We start from the raw sequence: 17,112 nt of genomic DNA, 5'->3' as shown, positions 1-17,112 counted from the left end.
CACAGTTAACCCTAACATGTTAAGCCTAGTTTAAAGCGATGCACAGTTAATCCTAACATGTTAAGCCTAGTTTCAAGCGATGCACAGTTAACCCTAACATGTTAAGCCTAGTTTCAAGCGATGCACAGTTAACCCTAACATGTTAAGCCTAGTTTCAAGCGATGCACAGTTAACCCTAACATGTTAAGCCTAGTTTCAAGCGATGCACTGTTAACCCTAACTTGTTAAGCCTAGTTTCAAGCGATGCACTGTTAACCCTAACTTGTTAAGCCTAGTTTCAAGCGATGCACAGTTAAGCCTAGTTTCAAGCGATGCACAGTTAACCCTAACATGTTAAGCCTAGTTTCAAGCGATGCACAGTTAACCCTAACATGTTAAGCCTAGTTTCAAGCGATGCACAGTTAACCCTAACATGTTAAGCCTAGTTTCAAGCGATGCACAGTTAACCCTAACATGTTAAGCCTAGTTTAAAGCGATGCACAGTTAACCCTAACATGTTAAGCCTAGTTTCAAGCGATGCACAGTTAACCCTAACATGTTAAGCCTAGTTTCAAGCGATGCACAGTTAACCCTAACATGTTAAGCCTAGTTTCAAGCGATGCACAGTTAACCCTAACATGTTAAGCCTAGTTTCAAGCGATGCACAGTTAACCCTAACATGTTAAGCTTAGTTTCAAGCGATGCACAGTTAACCCTAACATGTTAAGCCTAGTTTCAAGCGATGCACTGTTAACCCTAACTTGTTAAGCCTAGTTTCAAGCGATGCACTGTTAACCCTAACTTGTTAAGCCTAGTTTCAAGCGATGCACAGTTAACCCTAACATGTTAAGCCTAGTTTCAAGCGATGCACTGTTAACCCTAACTTGTTAAGCCTAGTTTCAAGCGATGCACTGTTAACCCTAACTTGTTAAGCCTAGTTTCAAGCGATGCACAGTTAAGCCTAGTTTCAAGCGATGCACAGTTAACCCTAACATGTTAAGCCTAGTTTCAAGCGATGCACAGTTAACCCTAACATGTTAAGCCTAGTTTCAAGCGATGCACAGTTAACCCTAACATGTTAAGCCTAGTTTCAAGCGATGCACAGTTAACCCTAACATGTTAAGCCTAGTTTAAAGCGATGCACAGTTAATCCTAACATGTTAAGCCTAGTTTCAAGCGATGCACAGTTAACCCTAACATGTTAAGCCTAGTTTCAAGCGATGCACAGTTAACCCTAACATGTTAAGCCTAGTTTCAAGCGATGCACAGTTAACCCTAACATGTTAAGCCTAGTTTCAAGCGATGCACTGTTAACCCTAACTTGTTAAGCCTAGTTTCAAGCGATGCACTGTTAACCCTAACTTGTTAAGCCTAGTTTCAAGCGATGCACAGTTAAGCCTAGTTTCAAGCGATGCACAGTTAACCCTAACATGTTAAGCCTAGTTTCAAGCGATGCACAGTTAACCCTAACATGTTAAGCCTAGTTTCAAGCGATGCACAGTTAACCCTAACATGTTAAGCCTAGTTTCAAGCGATGCACAGTTAACCCTAACATGTTAAGCCTAGTTTCAAGCGATGCACAGTTAACCCTAACATGTTAAGCCTAGTTTAAAGCGATGCACAGTTAACCCTAACATGTTAAGCCTAGTTTCAAGCGATGCACAGTTAACCCTAACATGTTAAGCCTAGTTTCAAGCGATGCACAGTTAACCCTAACATGTTAAGCCTAGTTTCAAGCGATGCACAGTTAACCCTAACATGTTAAGCCTAGTTTCAAGCGATGCACAGTTAACCCTAACATGTTAAGCTTAGTTTCAAGCGATGCACAGTTAACCCTAACATGTTAAGCTTAGTTTCAAGCGATGCACAGTTAACCCTAACATGTTAAGCCTAGTTTCAAGCGATGCACTGTTAACCCTAACTTGTTAAGCCTAGTTTCAAGCGATGCACTGTTAACCCTAACTTGTTAAGCCTAGTTTCAAGCGATGCACAGTTAACCCTAACATGTTAAGCCTAGTTTCAAGCGATGCACTGTTAACCCTAACTTGTTAAGCCTAGTTTCAAGCGATGCACTGTTAACCCTAACTTGTTAAGCCTAGTTTCAAGCGATGCACAGTTAAGCCTAGTTTCAAGCGATGCACAGTTAACCCTAACATGTTAAGCTTAGTTTCAAGCGATGCACAGTTAACCCTAACATGTTAAGCCTAGTTTCAAGCGATGCACAGTTAACCCTAACATGTTAAGCCTAGTTTCAAGCGATGCACAGTTAACCCTAACATGTTAAGCCTAGTTTCAAGCGATGCACAGTTAACCCTAACATGTTAAGCCTAGTTTAAAGCGATGCACAGTTAATCCTAACATGTTAAGCCTAGTTTCAAGCGATGCACAGTTAACCCTAACATGTTAAGCCTAGTTTCAAGCGATGCACTGTTAACCCTAACTTGTTAAGCCTAGTTTCAAGCGATGCACTGTTAACCCTAACTTGTTAAGCCTAGTTTCAAGCGATGCACAGTTAAGCCTAGTTTCAAGCGATGCACAGTTAACCCTAACATGTTAAGCCTAGTTTCAAGCGATGCACAGTTAACCCTAACATGTTAAGCCTAGTTTCAAGCGATGCACAGTTAACCCTAACATGTTAAGCCTAGTTTCAAGCGATGCACAGTTAACCCTAACATGTTAAGCCTAGTTTAAAGCGATGCACAGTTAATCCTAACATGTTAAGCCTAGTTTCAAGCGATGCACAGTTAACCCTAACATGTTAAGCCTAGTTTCAAGCGATGCACAGTTAACCCTAACATGTTAAGCCTAGTTTCAAGCGATGCACTGTTAACCCTAACTTGTTAAGCCTAGTTTCAAGCGATGCACTGTTAACCCTAACTTGTTAAGCCTAGTTTCAAGCGATGCACAGTTAACCCTAACATGTTAAGCCTAGTTTCAAGCGATGCACAGTTAACCCTAACATGTTAAGCCTAGTTTCAAGCGATGCACAGTTAACCCTAACATGTTAAGCCTAGTTTCAAGCGATGCACAGTTAACCCTAACATGTTAAGCCTAGTTTAAAGCGATGCACAGTTAACCCTAACATGTTAAGCCTAGTTTCAAGCGATGCACAGTTAACCCTAACATGTTAAGCCTAGTTTCAAGCGATGCACAGTTAACCCTAACATGTTAAGCCTAGTTTCAAGCGATGCACAGTTAACCCTAACATGTTAAGCCTAGTTTCAAGCGATGCACAGTTAACCCTAACATGTTAAGCCTAGTTTCAAGCGATGCACAGTTAACCCTAACATGTTAAGCTTAGTTTCAAGCGATGCACAGTTAACCCTAACATGTTAAGCCTAGTTTCAAGCGATGCACTGTTAACCCTAACTTGTTAAGCCTAGTTTCAAGCGATGCACTGTTAACCCTAACTTGTTAAGCCTAGTTTCAAGCGATGCACAGTTAACCCTAACATGTTAAGCCTAGTTTCAAGCGATGCACTGTTAACCCTAACTTGTTAAGCCTAGTTTCAAGCGATGCACTGTTAACCCTAACTTGTTAAGCCTAGTTTCAAGCGATGCACAGTTAAGCCTAGTTTCAAGCGATGCACAGTTAACCCTAACATGTTAAGCCTAGTTTCAAGCGATGCACAGTTAACCCTAACATGTTAAGCCTAGTTTCAAGCGATGCACAGTTAACCCTAACATGTTAAGCCTAGTTTCAAGCGATGCACAGTTAACCCTAACATGTTAAGCCTAGTTTCAAGCGATGCACAGTTAACCCTAACATGTTAAGCCTAGTTTAAAGCGATGCACAGTTAATCCTAACATGTTAAGCCTAGTTTCAAGCGATGCACAGTTAACCCTAACATGTTAAGCCTAGTTTCAAGCGATGCACAGTTAACCCTAACATGTTAAGCCTAGTTTCAAGCGATGCACAGTTAACCCTAACATGTTAAGCCTAGTTTCAAGCGATGCACTGTTAACCCTAACTTGTTAAGCCTAGTTTCAAGCGATGCACTGTTAACCCTAACTTGTTAAGCCTAGTTTCAAGCGATACACAGTTAAGCCTAGTTTCAAGCGATGCACAGTTAACCCTAACATGTTAAGCCTAGTTTCAAGCGATGCACAGTTAACCCTAACATGTTAAGCCTAGTTTCAAGCGATGCACAGTTAACCCTAACATGTTAAGCCTAGTTTCAAGCGATGCACAGTTAACCCTAACATGTTAAGCCTAGTTTAAAGCGATGCACAGTTAACCCTAACATGTTAAGCCTAGTTTCAAGCGATGCACAGTTAACCCTAACATGTTAAGCCTAGTTTCAAGCGATGCACAGTTAACCCTAACATGTTAAGCCTAGTTTCAAGCGATGCACAGTTAACCCTAACATGTTAAGCCTAGTTTCAAGCGATGCACAGTTAACCCTAACATGTTAAGCTTAGTTTCAAGCGATGCACAGTTAACCCTAACATGTTAAGCCTAGTTTCAAGCGATGCACTGTTAACCCTAACTTGTTAAGCCTAGTTTCAAGCGATGCACTGTTAACCCTAACTTGTTAAGCCTAGTTTCAAGCGATGCACAGTTAAGCCTAGTTTCAAGCGATGCACAGTTAACCCTAACATGTTTAGCCTAGTTTCAAGCGATGCACAGTTAACCCTAACATGTTTAGCCTAGCTTCAAGCGATACACAGTTAACCCTAACATGTTAAGCTTAGTTTCAAGCGATACACAGTTAACCCTAACATGTTAAGCTTAGTTTCAAGCGATACACAGTTAACCCTAACATGTTAAGCCTAGTTTTAAGCGATACACAGCTAACTCTAACATATTAAGCCTAGTTTCAAGCGATGCACAGTTATCTAATTAAAAAAGGGCATTTAAAGCTTGGTTTAAACGCGTTAAATTAATAAACGTAGCAACCGACGTAGCTAATTCTTCTTGCCTTTCCCTTAATAGTTAATAAAATCTTTAAAACTTTCACTAATGTCATAAAACCAAAATATTCAAACGTACTTAAGCTTAGTTTCTCATAGTCTTTACATAATCCAAACTAAGTCTCATTATGCAACCACCAACTTGCTATACGTAAAATTATCATAAATTCCGGATTCTAAAACCGGTTTTCCGGTTAACCCTTCATGTCCCGTTTAAAACCCCTTTGACTGTCAATAATTTAGAAATATTTTAGGGCCTGAAACCAGATTATAATCATTGAAGTGGAAAGAAATAATCAAACTGATTAAACTTAAGGCCACTACTTTGAAATTAGAGAGTCGAAAGGGAAATTAAGTCGATACCTGTTTACTGCAAGATTTAAAGGGTATATCACCCAAAAATATCCCCCTTTTTAAATTCTTAAAGAATGCACGGATGGTTATAAACTCTTCAATTAAATGATTTATGTTTATTTTAAAAGCTGGGCTTTTGATCTCAAATGTCAATTGAAATAAAAGACAACAAAACATCAGAGTAAACGAACGCACAGCACAACAACTGATTAACCGATAAAACACAAAGTAATTATCAGTCGTACTAAAATTTGAAATTCTTCATACGAATTTCTCTCATTTTTTGTAACATTTTTTTAAAAATGAATAAAACAAATTCAGACTTACCAGTTTGTTGAGAAGCAAAACCAGGGTTAAGTATAGTCGGTGACTTTCTTGACCTTTGTCCCTCTTCTACGAGCCCAAATGCATTATTCATGACCTTGAAAATGTCATCAGTTATGTGTCCAATCGTAGTTTGACTTCCGTAATACCATCTGTATAAAGTTTTAAAAGTAAAAAAACATTTGTTAGTTTTAAAGTTTAAATTTGAAACTTGTATCGGTGACTTTTTTATTATTAAAGAAAAATAATAATAAAAAAGTCACCGATACAAGTTGTAAAAAACATTTGTTAGTTTTAAAGTTTAAATTTGAAACTTGTATCGGTGACTTTTTTATTATCAAGAAAAATAAACAAATTTTTAATTATTTTTTATACTATGGATTGTAAAGTTTGTAAAATATTTTGAAAAAAAAATAAGGTTTTCATAAAATTTGATAAGTTTCTTGTTAAATATTAAAATAATTTTTTTTTTTCAAATTCCTAGACACATCAACACAAAACCTAAACCCTAAAAAACTACTTGTGCTGGGACGTTAATTTTAAGTCGCAGGTACGTATTAGCTAAATATTTTTCTAATCGGCAGCCATCTTGAAAAATGTCGGCCTCAAATGTAAAAACAATTCAATTGCGAAATAACTTCGGTATAAGTTTCAACCTTTTACATTGTAATTAAACACACTGGTTCACGCGGCCATATTTTAAAATGGTGGCCCAAAAGATTACCAAAACGTCATCGCCTTTCTTACTTTCCCACTTCCTATTATTCTCTATATTCATTTGCTAAATTAAATAAGATCCAAATAGCTAAAGGAAAATACATTATAAAACACTATATACTGTATATTAAAAATTAAACTTGGCCCTTTTAAAACTAAATGAGAGATAAAGGGCATTTTGTAAACTGAATTTTATTAAAATTTAAAAATCCCCATTCCCTGGAGTAGATATGTGTCGGACCCCATTAAGCTTTCCTAACTTAAACCCATAAAACTGGCAATAAGTAATTTAAACATAATTCTTTCAAATACCTAAAACGAAACATTAAATCCTTTTAAGATAAAAATGTAATTTTTAATTTCGTTTAAGTTTCATGTTAAATTCATCCTACAGCTAAGCTTAAATACAATATGGATAAATATAGGGTATAGTATAATATAGTATAATTAATAATTATTTAAAAATCAATTAATTTGAATCTTACCTTAATTTAAACAATTGGCGTATCGTTGGTTTCAGCCTTTACTAAGAAACGCCAGTAAATTAGTTAGAAAATAATTAAATTCCAACATCGAAACTTAGTCATTTTATTTAATATAAGCTAATTTAAATTTAATTTAACTTTAGAACGCAACTAAATAATATTTAAAACGACAAACTGACCAGCTCAGTCAAAGGCATTAAGGAGCTGACTAATAGAGATTAAAACCCAAATGAGATTGATTGTAGGCCTTAAAGTGCAAAGATCATTTTTTAATTTATTTTTAAATAAATTTGACCTAAAATCTTGTAGACAAAAAAACAACACCAAAAGCTGGTTTCCTGTTCAACGGATAAAAAATTTCGGAAACATTTTTTTCTAAACGCTTTTTATAAAATCGCAAGAAGTAAATAACGAAGAAGTTATGAAAATATTGTTTCTTCCCAGATAAACGTTGATGGGAAACCCATAATTAGATGCCACGTGATCAGGGGCATGCATTGATGAATATTTTTATTTCAAGGTCATACGCGTATTACTTATTATACACCTAATTTTCCTCTACTTTCAACACCTATTTTAAATAATTTCAAATACATATAACCAACTGTTTCAAAATATAGTGGTTTTTTTCAAGGCTAAAGTTGATGACACCCTCCAATAAAATGTCTTTTAAGTGGGAACACGAGTACACGACCTTTAAATTTCAAGGTCACGAGTATATTTCCAATTTTTTACCTATTTTCATTTAATTTTTAGACAAATTCGAATAAAACCCAACTTATCTACACCATGTCTTTCGGTTAATCTATTTCTGTAAAAAAAAACGTTACGCTCAAAAGTCGTGATTTAGCCGTTTTAGCGCAACGCATGTTAATATTTTTTTTTCGGTAAGCCTAGGCCCTAAGGTAGGTCGACGCTTTGCTTAGGAGGCCAACAAATATATATATAATCGGAAGTTTGACATTGGCCTTGAAAAAGAAACCATCAAACACGTGAAAAGCACGTTTTGTAAACGTTACACGCCCCTTTTAGGCCAAAATATAGCGCAATCATTGTAGGAAAAAAAATCTCCCCTTTTTACGTAGACCGTGGCGTGGCATCATTGTGAATACATAATTTTTTTCTTTTAAAAGATTACTTAAGCAAATGGCTTCTTTCGTGATAGTATAGTCACGATGCCAGCTACGGCTACCACTACGCCATGGTTTGATAACGACTAAGGCTTATTTGGAGGTATTTCCGTTACATTATAGGTTGTTTACCTTAAAATTAAGGTACTATCGCATTCGCCTTAATATAAGCTTTCATTTGAGTACTTACAACCCGCTATTTACAATCCAAAGTTATGCCAGAATGGTTTGGTAAATTATTTGGCCGCCATTTCCCAAGATGGCCACCAAGAACTTAAAATCAAGATTTCTAGTAAACTGTTTTAAGTTAGTAAGCCATGTTTGTACTCAAATTAAAGCTTGAGACTTCCTGGATATCAATTTTAACCATTCTTAATCATCATTTCACAAGGGGACAGTCACTCGACGTAATCATTGTACACGCTATACTGAAAATTGAAACTTAAGTTATTGCAAGCAGTTATAAGTGTCCTACACTCCACAGGAATCTCGAGTTTCCGGTAGTAACTAGCCTCTAGCTATTTAAATTTCAAATCAAAACTTTGAATGATCCCTTCAGGACTGGCAACGGAGGGACAACTTCTTATCATGCATCTGTGACAGCTACTAAGAACGCTGTCAGTGCACTACAGTTAATGTTTTAATGAAGATTAATTTAGTTGCTTAATTATCAACCCGTAGGCAAAGTGTTTCCGCGTGTTTCTTTGGGAAAATCCGTTGGAAGAGTCAAGAAACTAGCAATCTACTGCGCTCCTAAAACCCAACGTCCGCCGAACGAACCCACCGCTTCTGGTTTTTCAATGAACGAACGTGGGGCCCATTTTTACTGATTGTCGCCGTAGAAACAAGGGCCAAACTAATGAACTTTCCCACTATTTATCCGCAATGGGGCCCCAAACAGATGCTACGAAATGCAGGGCTCCTCGTTGAATTTAAAGGGCGTTAGATAACCACAAAGTAGGCATCATTAATCCACTTTGACTTTCATTAAATGAAAGATTTCTAGTCATATTAATTAATTAATTTCGACCTCCGTGACTTCGGGGATCGTCAATAAAATTCCAAATAAAAATTAAAATCATTAGCTGTTCCTATATATACTAGGTGGTTTTGAAAAGTCTGGCCAAATTTAGGTAGCGTGTTTCTTGGAGTCACTCCGAGTGAAAAATTCCAAAGAACCATTTGTACCACAACTACGCCATTTCAAAGTTATGAGCTTTCAAAAGTAGCCCCAAAATTAACAAAATTGTGAAACTTGTATTATGGCTTGTTCATCTTGTTTTCGATAAAACGCTCAATTGCATAAGCCAACCGAAAGAAATGAGAGACTAAAAGTTTGGAAACAGAAGGGGGCGATTGTGTGTAGAAGTGTGCTGTCGCTATGAAACATGTTTACATTTCATTAACACAGGTACCTGTAATGTTTATTACCACAGGTACAGACTGTTAAAAAAGTCTTTGCGCGTTGCAGTTTTCGCACATATTTTACTATATTTCAAAAACTATTCAAGCTAGCGTTCTGGAATAAAGTGCGTTATAAAAGTTTTGCATTTCTCTTTCATATTTTACCCGTTCCACAGTTGTCCTTTGCATACTTATACCGGAAACCGGAAATGTCAAAATTATCAACTTTGAAAATATTGGATTCTCGAGGATATAAATGCGATTTTCGGATTCCTTGGGGTCGATTCATATTTGAAAAGTTTTCACCAAATTCAATTCGGATGAATAGGTCACGAGTAATCAGCCTTTATTCAAAATCTGGCAACTTCGATTTAAATGGCGATAATTCATAATCGAGTATCGAAACTTAGTCGTAAAAATGCTTGTTAGATGTTATGGCACTTTATGCATATATATATGATTGGGATTGTGGCGCGATACTTTGAAACAATTCAGACGCTCATTAAAGGGATGGTGAAGTGGAAAATAAAGTAATTTTTTTTTTGATTCTACTATAAGACCAATCTGCATAGTGAATTATCCAGGAAATAACACCGAACGATTTTTACACGTCAATTAGTTTGAAATTTCATGGATAATTTTAAATAAGGATCTCCGACCAATCGCGCAGAGTCCCGTCCTTTTAAAACAATTTTCTCGCGGCACGTTCCATGTGGAATCAATTTATTGTGAGATTTGAAAAAATTTGCGTGATGTGACAATTGTTGCGCGAGACATGGAGCGTGCCACGATAATTTTGTTAACAAAAAGGCACGGCGTTACGCGATTGGTCGGAGGTCCTTATTTAAAATTGTTCTTTAAATCTTAGCCTAATTTGAATATTTAAATCAATGGGAGGTATATCCTAAATTTTCATTATGCAGACTGGTCTTATAAGAACCGATAAAAAATCACTTTAATTTCCACTTCCCCCTCCCTTTAAGAGAAAACTCGCGTCTTTTGAAGAGGAGAAGCGGTTTGAAAATATTGTTATTTGGGCCATGATATCATAATAATTAGAACTCATATTAATTACGTCTAGGTCTTCACCCCGACTCATTGCAGCCTAGTGAAAATCTCATTCATGATGGCATATGCGCTTCACGAGATCCCTACAAATAGACATATTCAACTATTCCATTAAGAAACAACTTCAGAGGAGATGGCTTCTATGCTAGGAAGGTTCGCTACGCGATTGAGCTTCGCTAAACGGAGCCTGGGGTTGCCTATAGCCTCCCGCGTATAGAGCAAATGTCAGGCCATTGAAAGATTTTATTTTAGAGGTAGGAATAGGGAACAGAGTAATCTAGGCGCGTGTCAAAGTCCCGGACCCCCTTCGTCGGGACGGTGGGATATGAAAGAAGAGGCGGGTCATAGCGACAGAGTTAAAAAGGAATTACGTATTTTTCGCCGTCCCAGTCAGTAACGTCATAAAAACCTAGTTTTAGTGAGCCAATCTGAAATTTTAAACTTTTAATTACGTGTTGGAGGGAGGGGCTCTATACTGGGCTATGAGTCGGACTGAATTAAACACTAACCGTTCTCTATTCCTACTTCTAAAATTAAATGTATCTCTGGTGAGGCTTAATAATAAAGCCGACCGCAACCAAAGCATGGGCAAAGGCGTATTTCAAAACTGACGTTCAAAGCTACCGATGGAAAAGCCTAAAAATTAAATGAAAAAAAAAAATGAAAGCCGGTAACAATGATCACAACTGAAAATAACAGCTAACAGCTAAAACGAGCCCGAACGGTAAAAACTTGAAGTTAGTCTCTGCGCTGCTGGTCTGCTACTCCTTTCGTTTAGTTTCTATGGCAAAAATACTATTATTGGGCATCGAGGGGTAGTGAAAAAAATCATCAATGCAGTTACTTGCTCGATCATTTATATAAATATATTACTTCGGGCGTGATAAATGCAGTTAGGGAGTAATGGGGATATTAGGGAATTTTGTGTTTTAAGACTTTTATTATGAGGGAAAGAAAACATGCCTTTTTTGAAGAATTTTTCGAAAACTTTTATTATCTTTATTAATAATTAGTTAAAAGCTGACAAATATTAATAAAATTTGGAGGAAAATTTTCAAATAAGAATACTTCCTACGAGTTTCAAATTACAGGACTTCTTTCGAGTTTTATATTGAAGATAGTTCGTTTGCTTTATTGAACTATTTATTACAAACAAGACTGTCACTTTCAGTTTCAATTGTTGCTTAATATTTAACTTAACCTCCCCTAGCCCTTAAACACTTCTTTTATTTAATGAGAGACATAAACACTAAATAGGGTTCAAGTCGGACGAAAGAGCGGCCCCGTGAAAAGCGTCACTTCCTTCGTTCGCCCGAAATCTTGCAACGAGTCGGGACTCATGGGCTGCCCAATTGCCCTTCAGAGCCTGAAATCATACACTAAAACTATTTTTTATGTTAGATAAGAATAATTGTTAGCTTATTAATTATATTAATACCGGTCACGATTAGGGCTGGTTAATCTTACGCAGAAAAGAATACCAGCGAACCGGGCGGATCTGTTGAATATTACAATGCTTTACCTCCTAATTCTAGGAGAGCGATAGCTCTCTTAGATAAGACCTCATACCGACTTTAATGTATAAGGATGGTTTTTTGATTGGTTATAACTTTTTTTGTATCGTATTAACTGCTTTGAAAAAATTCCACAGAACTACAATTCGGGCCCTCAATATGTGGTTAAAATTTCAAGAAGATCCACCCATTAGTTTATTGTATAAAAAATAAAGTTGCTAAGGGTGGTTTTCATTTCCATAAAATTAATCAGCCCTTTTGGTGAAAAAGTTAAATTTTCCCATAGAAATAACATGGAGTTTTTTTCAAATTTAGCCATTTTGTCGCCACCCTTTTGAAATGAAATATTCGTTTGTTACGTTTGGGAATGGTTTTATATCAAAATTTAAACCTTTTTCTAGGACCATTTTTAAGGTTTTTGAGAAAAATTAATTTTAAGTATGTTTAATTTTAAATTTTAAAAACTATCCCAATCTGCGATATTTTAGCATTTATACACTGTTTTATTAGGAAATATCAGCGAGACCAATGTTGGCATTTTTTAACGTATAGTTGCCTCATAATAATCCGATTGTTTCTTCTTAATGCCTTTTGGTTGGAATGGCCTATCGATAGTGAGATAAGACGGCTTTAATATTGCTGCAGTGACGTTGACGCGGCCGCTACAGCGACGCCTTCAAAACACACGGGTCTAAATTGTCGCGGATATAGTCAAATTCAAACTAGCTTAATGGACATTTTAACTTTTCCCTGCTAATTATTCTGGATTACCAATAAAAGATAATTAAACTAGACTCCCAATTAAAGATAAAAAAATAGATTACGAATTTAAATAATTAAAGTAGTTTACCAATTAAACGTTCTTAAAATAAATTATCAATTAGAGTTAATTAAACTAGACTACCAATTAATGGTTACTAATTAAATTAACAATTAAGGGTTACTAATTAAATTACCAATTAAGGGTTACTAATTAAATTACCAATTAAGGGTTACTAATTATATTACCAATTAAGGGTTACTAATTAAATTATCAATTAAGGGCAATTAATCTAGATTATCAATTAAGGGTAATTAATCTAGATTATCAATTAAGGGTAATTAATCTAGATTACCAATTAAGGGTAATAAATCTAGATTACCAATTAAGGGTAATTAATCTAGATTACCAATTAAGGGTAATTAATCTAGATTACCAATTAAGGGTAATTAAACTAGATTACCGACGACTGGTAATTAAACCAGATTACCGACGACTGGTAATTAATTCAGATTACCGACGAATGGTAATTAAACCAGATTACCGACGACTGGTAATTAAGCTAGATTACCGACGACTGGTAATTAAGCTAGATTAACGACGGCTGGTAATTAAGCTACATTACCGACGAATGGAAATTAAGCTAGATTACCGACGACTGGTAATTAAGCTAGATTAACGACGGCTGGTAATTAAGCTACATTACAGACAAATGGTAATTAAGCTAGATTACCGACGGCTGGTAATTAAGCTACATTACAGACGAATGGTAATTAAGCTAGATTACAGACGAATGGTAATTAAGCTAGATTACCGACTACCGGTAATTAAGCTACATTACAGACGAATGGTAATTAAGCTAGATTACCGACGACTGGTAATTAAGCTAGATTACCGACGACCGGTAATTAAGCTAGATTACCGACGACCGGTAATTAAGCTAGATTACCGACGACCGGTAATTAAGCTAGATTACCGACGACCGGTAATTAAGCTAGATTACCGACGACCGGTAATTAAGCTAGATTACCGACGACCGGTAATTAAGCTAGATTACCGACGACCGGTAATTAAGCTAGATTACCAACGACCGGTAATTAAGCTAGATTACCGACGATCGGTAATTAAGCTAGATTACCGACGATCGGTAATTAAGCTAGATTACCGACGATCGGTAATTAAGCTAGATTACCGACGATCGGTAATTAAGCTAGATTACCGACGACCGGTAATTAAGCTAGATTACCGACGACCGGTAATTAAGCTAGATTACCGACGACCGGTAATTAAGCTAGATTACCGACGACCGGTAATTAAGCTAGATTACCGACGACCGGTAATTAAGCTAGACTAACGACGACCGGTAATTAAGCTAGATTACCGACGATCGATAATTAAGCTAGATTACCGACGACCGGTAATTAAGCTAGATTACCGACGACCGGTAATTAAGCTAGATTAACGACGACCGGTAATTAAGCTAGATTAACGAGGACCGGTAATTAAGCTAGATTACCGACGATCGGTAATTAAGCTAGATTACCGACGATCGGTAATTAAGCTAGATTACCGACGACCGGTAATTAAGCTAGATTACCGACGACCGGTAATTAAGCTAGATTACCGACGACCGGTAATTAAGCTAGATTACCGACGATCGGTAATTAAGCTAGATTACCGACGATCGGTAATTAAGCTAGATTACCGACGGCTGGTATTTAAGCTAGATTACCGATGGACGCGCAACGGCCTAGGACTTTTTCTCCCATATTTTCTAAAGAATTTTAATTAATATGAAGACTGAAGTGACAGATATTAATAAAATCTGTCATTGTAGACAAAGACTGGAAAGTGTAAAAGATAAGGTTTGAAAATGAACTGCCTGAAGTAACAGATATTAAAATTTTCACTTTTGAAGACATCATTATAAAACATCAATTATTTTAAAAAATTCTTATCTTACTTTTTTTCACCAAAATTTCATTTTCCCAAAATATTTTTCAGCAATATTTACCAAGTATTTTGTCCTCAATAGTAGTTGTCACCTAGAAGGGTTTAAGGGATACTAGCTTGGTACTGGTTTTACTTTCAACTAACATTTGATTCTAGGAGATTCAAATGCTTGGATATCTGAAAAGATTTCTCTTGAAGAGTTTAAATTTTTATATTTTGAAATTGAAAATATTGCGTAGCGGAAAATAATATAGGCCTTTTCTTTGTGATTTAGTTATTAGTATCGAAAAGATCTGTAGATTGATCGTGATCTTTGAGAGCAACACAGCACGTTAATATTTAATACTTTGAAAGCTTTACAATTTAAGAATATGTTTTGTAAAGTTTTAATACGGTTTATATTTTGTAAGCTATCAACGATTTCCTCACGTTATAGGGTCAATTTTCTACCTAATTTTATATTTTTGATAAAAAAATAAAATGTAAAGCCGTAGTATTTTTAAAATAACGCGCATGTTCCTTTTTAAAATACTTTCCCGAAGTAATTTTGGTGAAAAAAAGTAAGATAAGAATTTTTTAAAATAATTGATGTTTTATAATCATGTCTTCAAAAGTGAAAATTTTAATATCTGTTACTTCAGGCAGTTCATTTTCAAACCTTATCTTTTACACTTTCCAGTCTTTGTCTACAATGACAGATTTTATTAATTTCATTAGACTTTATGTCTGTCTTTAAGAATAAGACTAAGAATGTTTTTAAAGGGAGGGTGAAGTGAAAAAATGTGTTTATTTCGATTCTTCTACTAATTATGAGACTATATTCTGCATATATATATCCAGGAAATATCTAAGAATGATTTTAAAATTCAAATTCGGTTTAGGTTTTATGGATAATTTAAAGTAATAATAGGCCAGGACAGATAGGCCAAAAAAGGGCTTGACCTAGAACATTTGAACATAAAGATGAAAATTGGTACATGTGTTGTTTTTGACCCAACAAAAAATATACTAAAAGTCCCCTGCTGTAGAGCGCGAGCTTTCGCCGCCATCTTGGAAAAGGGCCGCCGTGAATTACAGCTACAATGTATTCCACTTTCTTCTTCAAAAATTATGAAAATTGGTACCCACATGAACATCATGGCCAAATTTTACAGCTCTGTGATTAATAGTTTGGTCGCCATATTGGAAAATGGCCGCCGTGAATGCTAAGTACAGTATATTTCACCATGTTGTTGGAAAACTAAGAAAATTAATAGGTATTATAACCAGAGCTGTGTGAATCTCACAGTAAAATATTGAAGCCATTAGTCAGATAGTTTCGCCGCCATGTTGGAAAATGGCCGCCATCAATGCCATTTAGATACAGTATATGGTTCAAAAATTATGAAAATTGGTATTTATTATGTTAGAGACCGTCTAAACATCATACTTGAATATTGAAGAGGTGCTACTGATAGTTTGGGCGCCATCTTCAACAATATCTGCTCGAAGTACCAAATATATTACCAATATATAAATTTTTTCGATATTTTTTTATTGAGTAGATGATTTTCATGAACGTATAAAACGCCATAAAAATAACTATTTTCGAGTCTAAATTATCGACCCATCTTGAAAAATGGTCCCAGAAATATTACTTTCCTAAAATCTGGAAAAAAGAAAAGGAAAGCCATATTACTCGGATTTTGGTTAGGAAAAACCGTTTTATATGGGGTATATACATTCTAGTGTCGTTAAGGATTAGATTTAAGACACATTTTTAACATTTCGTTCAATTTCTCGTCATCCAGAAGATTTTTTTATTACGGCTAATACCTTGTCATTGACCACACATTGCCCAGCAAGCTAATACAGATCCTCTACATTCAGAGTTCTTTATACAAGATGTTCTGTAGACTGCAGGTACAAATAATGAGTGTTACAAAATCATCTGATGCCGGAAAGAGAATGGTGTGAATGGGATTAAATCGTTTCCTAGCTATTTTGGACTTGAAGATACGCTCGGAAAAAATGTAGTGTTGCGGTGTCGGTTGTTGGATTAAGCTTAGCGAGATCAAATTAGGACTTGACAGTATATGTGGCAACGGTTCCATTATACGTGTAATATCTACATAGTTAAAGCGTGACTTGTCAATTATTACCCTAAAAAAAGCGAAAAGAAATCTCTCTTCGGCAGCAGCTATGGCTTCCCTATATGCAATATGGTCATTAAAAAAGCGCAACAAATTTGTAAGATGTTGATTACCTGTCATTACTTTAAACCACGCCTTATCATAACCACACCCAGTTACAGCACGTAAATGAAAGAAATGTTCTCTTAACCTTTTTTACTCAAAGGACTTATCGTGGCGGAGGGGGCCGAGTTCGGTGTGACGGTTCGGGAGTTCCTTGGGTTCGCCCTTGGTTCAGACCGTTCCTTGCCCCATTCCGTGAAGGTTTTGCTGGCCACTTCGCCCCCGCTCAGGTGTTGCCATGGCTCGCCTCCGCTATTGGCAACCCTCTAGGGGTCGC

At 36.2% G+C, this 17,112-nt stretch overlaps 1 long non-coding RNA gene across 1 annotated transcript in view; it reads right to left on the bottom strand.

The window, feature by feature from the left end:
- Positions 1–17,112, bottom strand: part of LOC149640701 (uncharacterized) — a 30,921-nt gene that overhangs the window by 1,706 nt on the left and 12,103 nt on the right. Inside the window, exon 2 of the long non-coding RNA XR_016372233.1 lies at positions 5,574–5,722. This is a non-coding gene — a long non-coding RNA (uncharacterized LOC149640701). The remainder of the gene's footprint in view (positions 1–5,573; positions 5,723–17,112) is intronic.

Source organism: Phalangium opilio, unplaced genomic scaffold (genome assembly GCF_054372755.1).
Source record: "Phalangium opilio isolate 3A_F unplaced genomic scaffold, DU_Popi_V2 ptg000093l_1, whole genome shotgun sequence".
Classification (NCBI taxonomy): Eukaryota; Metazoa; Arthropoda; class Arachnida; order Opiliones; family Phalangiidae; genus Phalangium; species Phalangium opilio.
The sequence above is the reverse complement of the archived record's forward strand: the minus strand, read 5'-3'. Positions and strand labels throughout refer to the sequence as shown.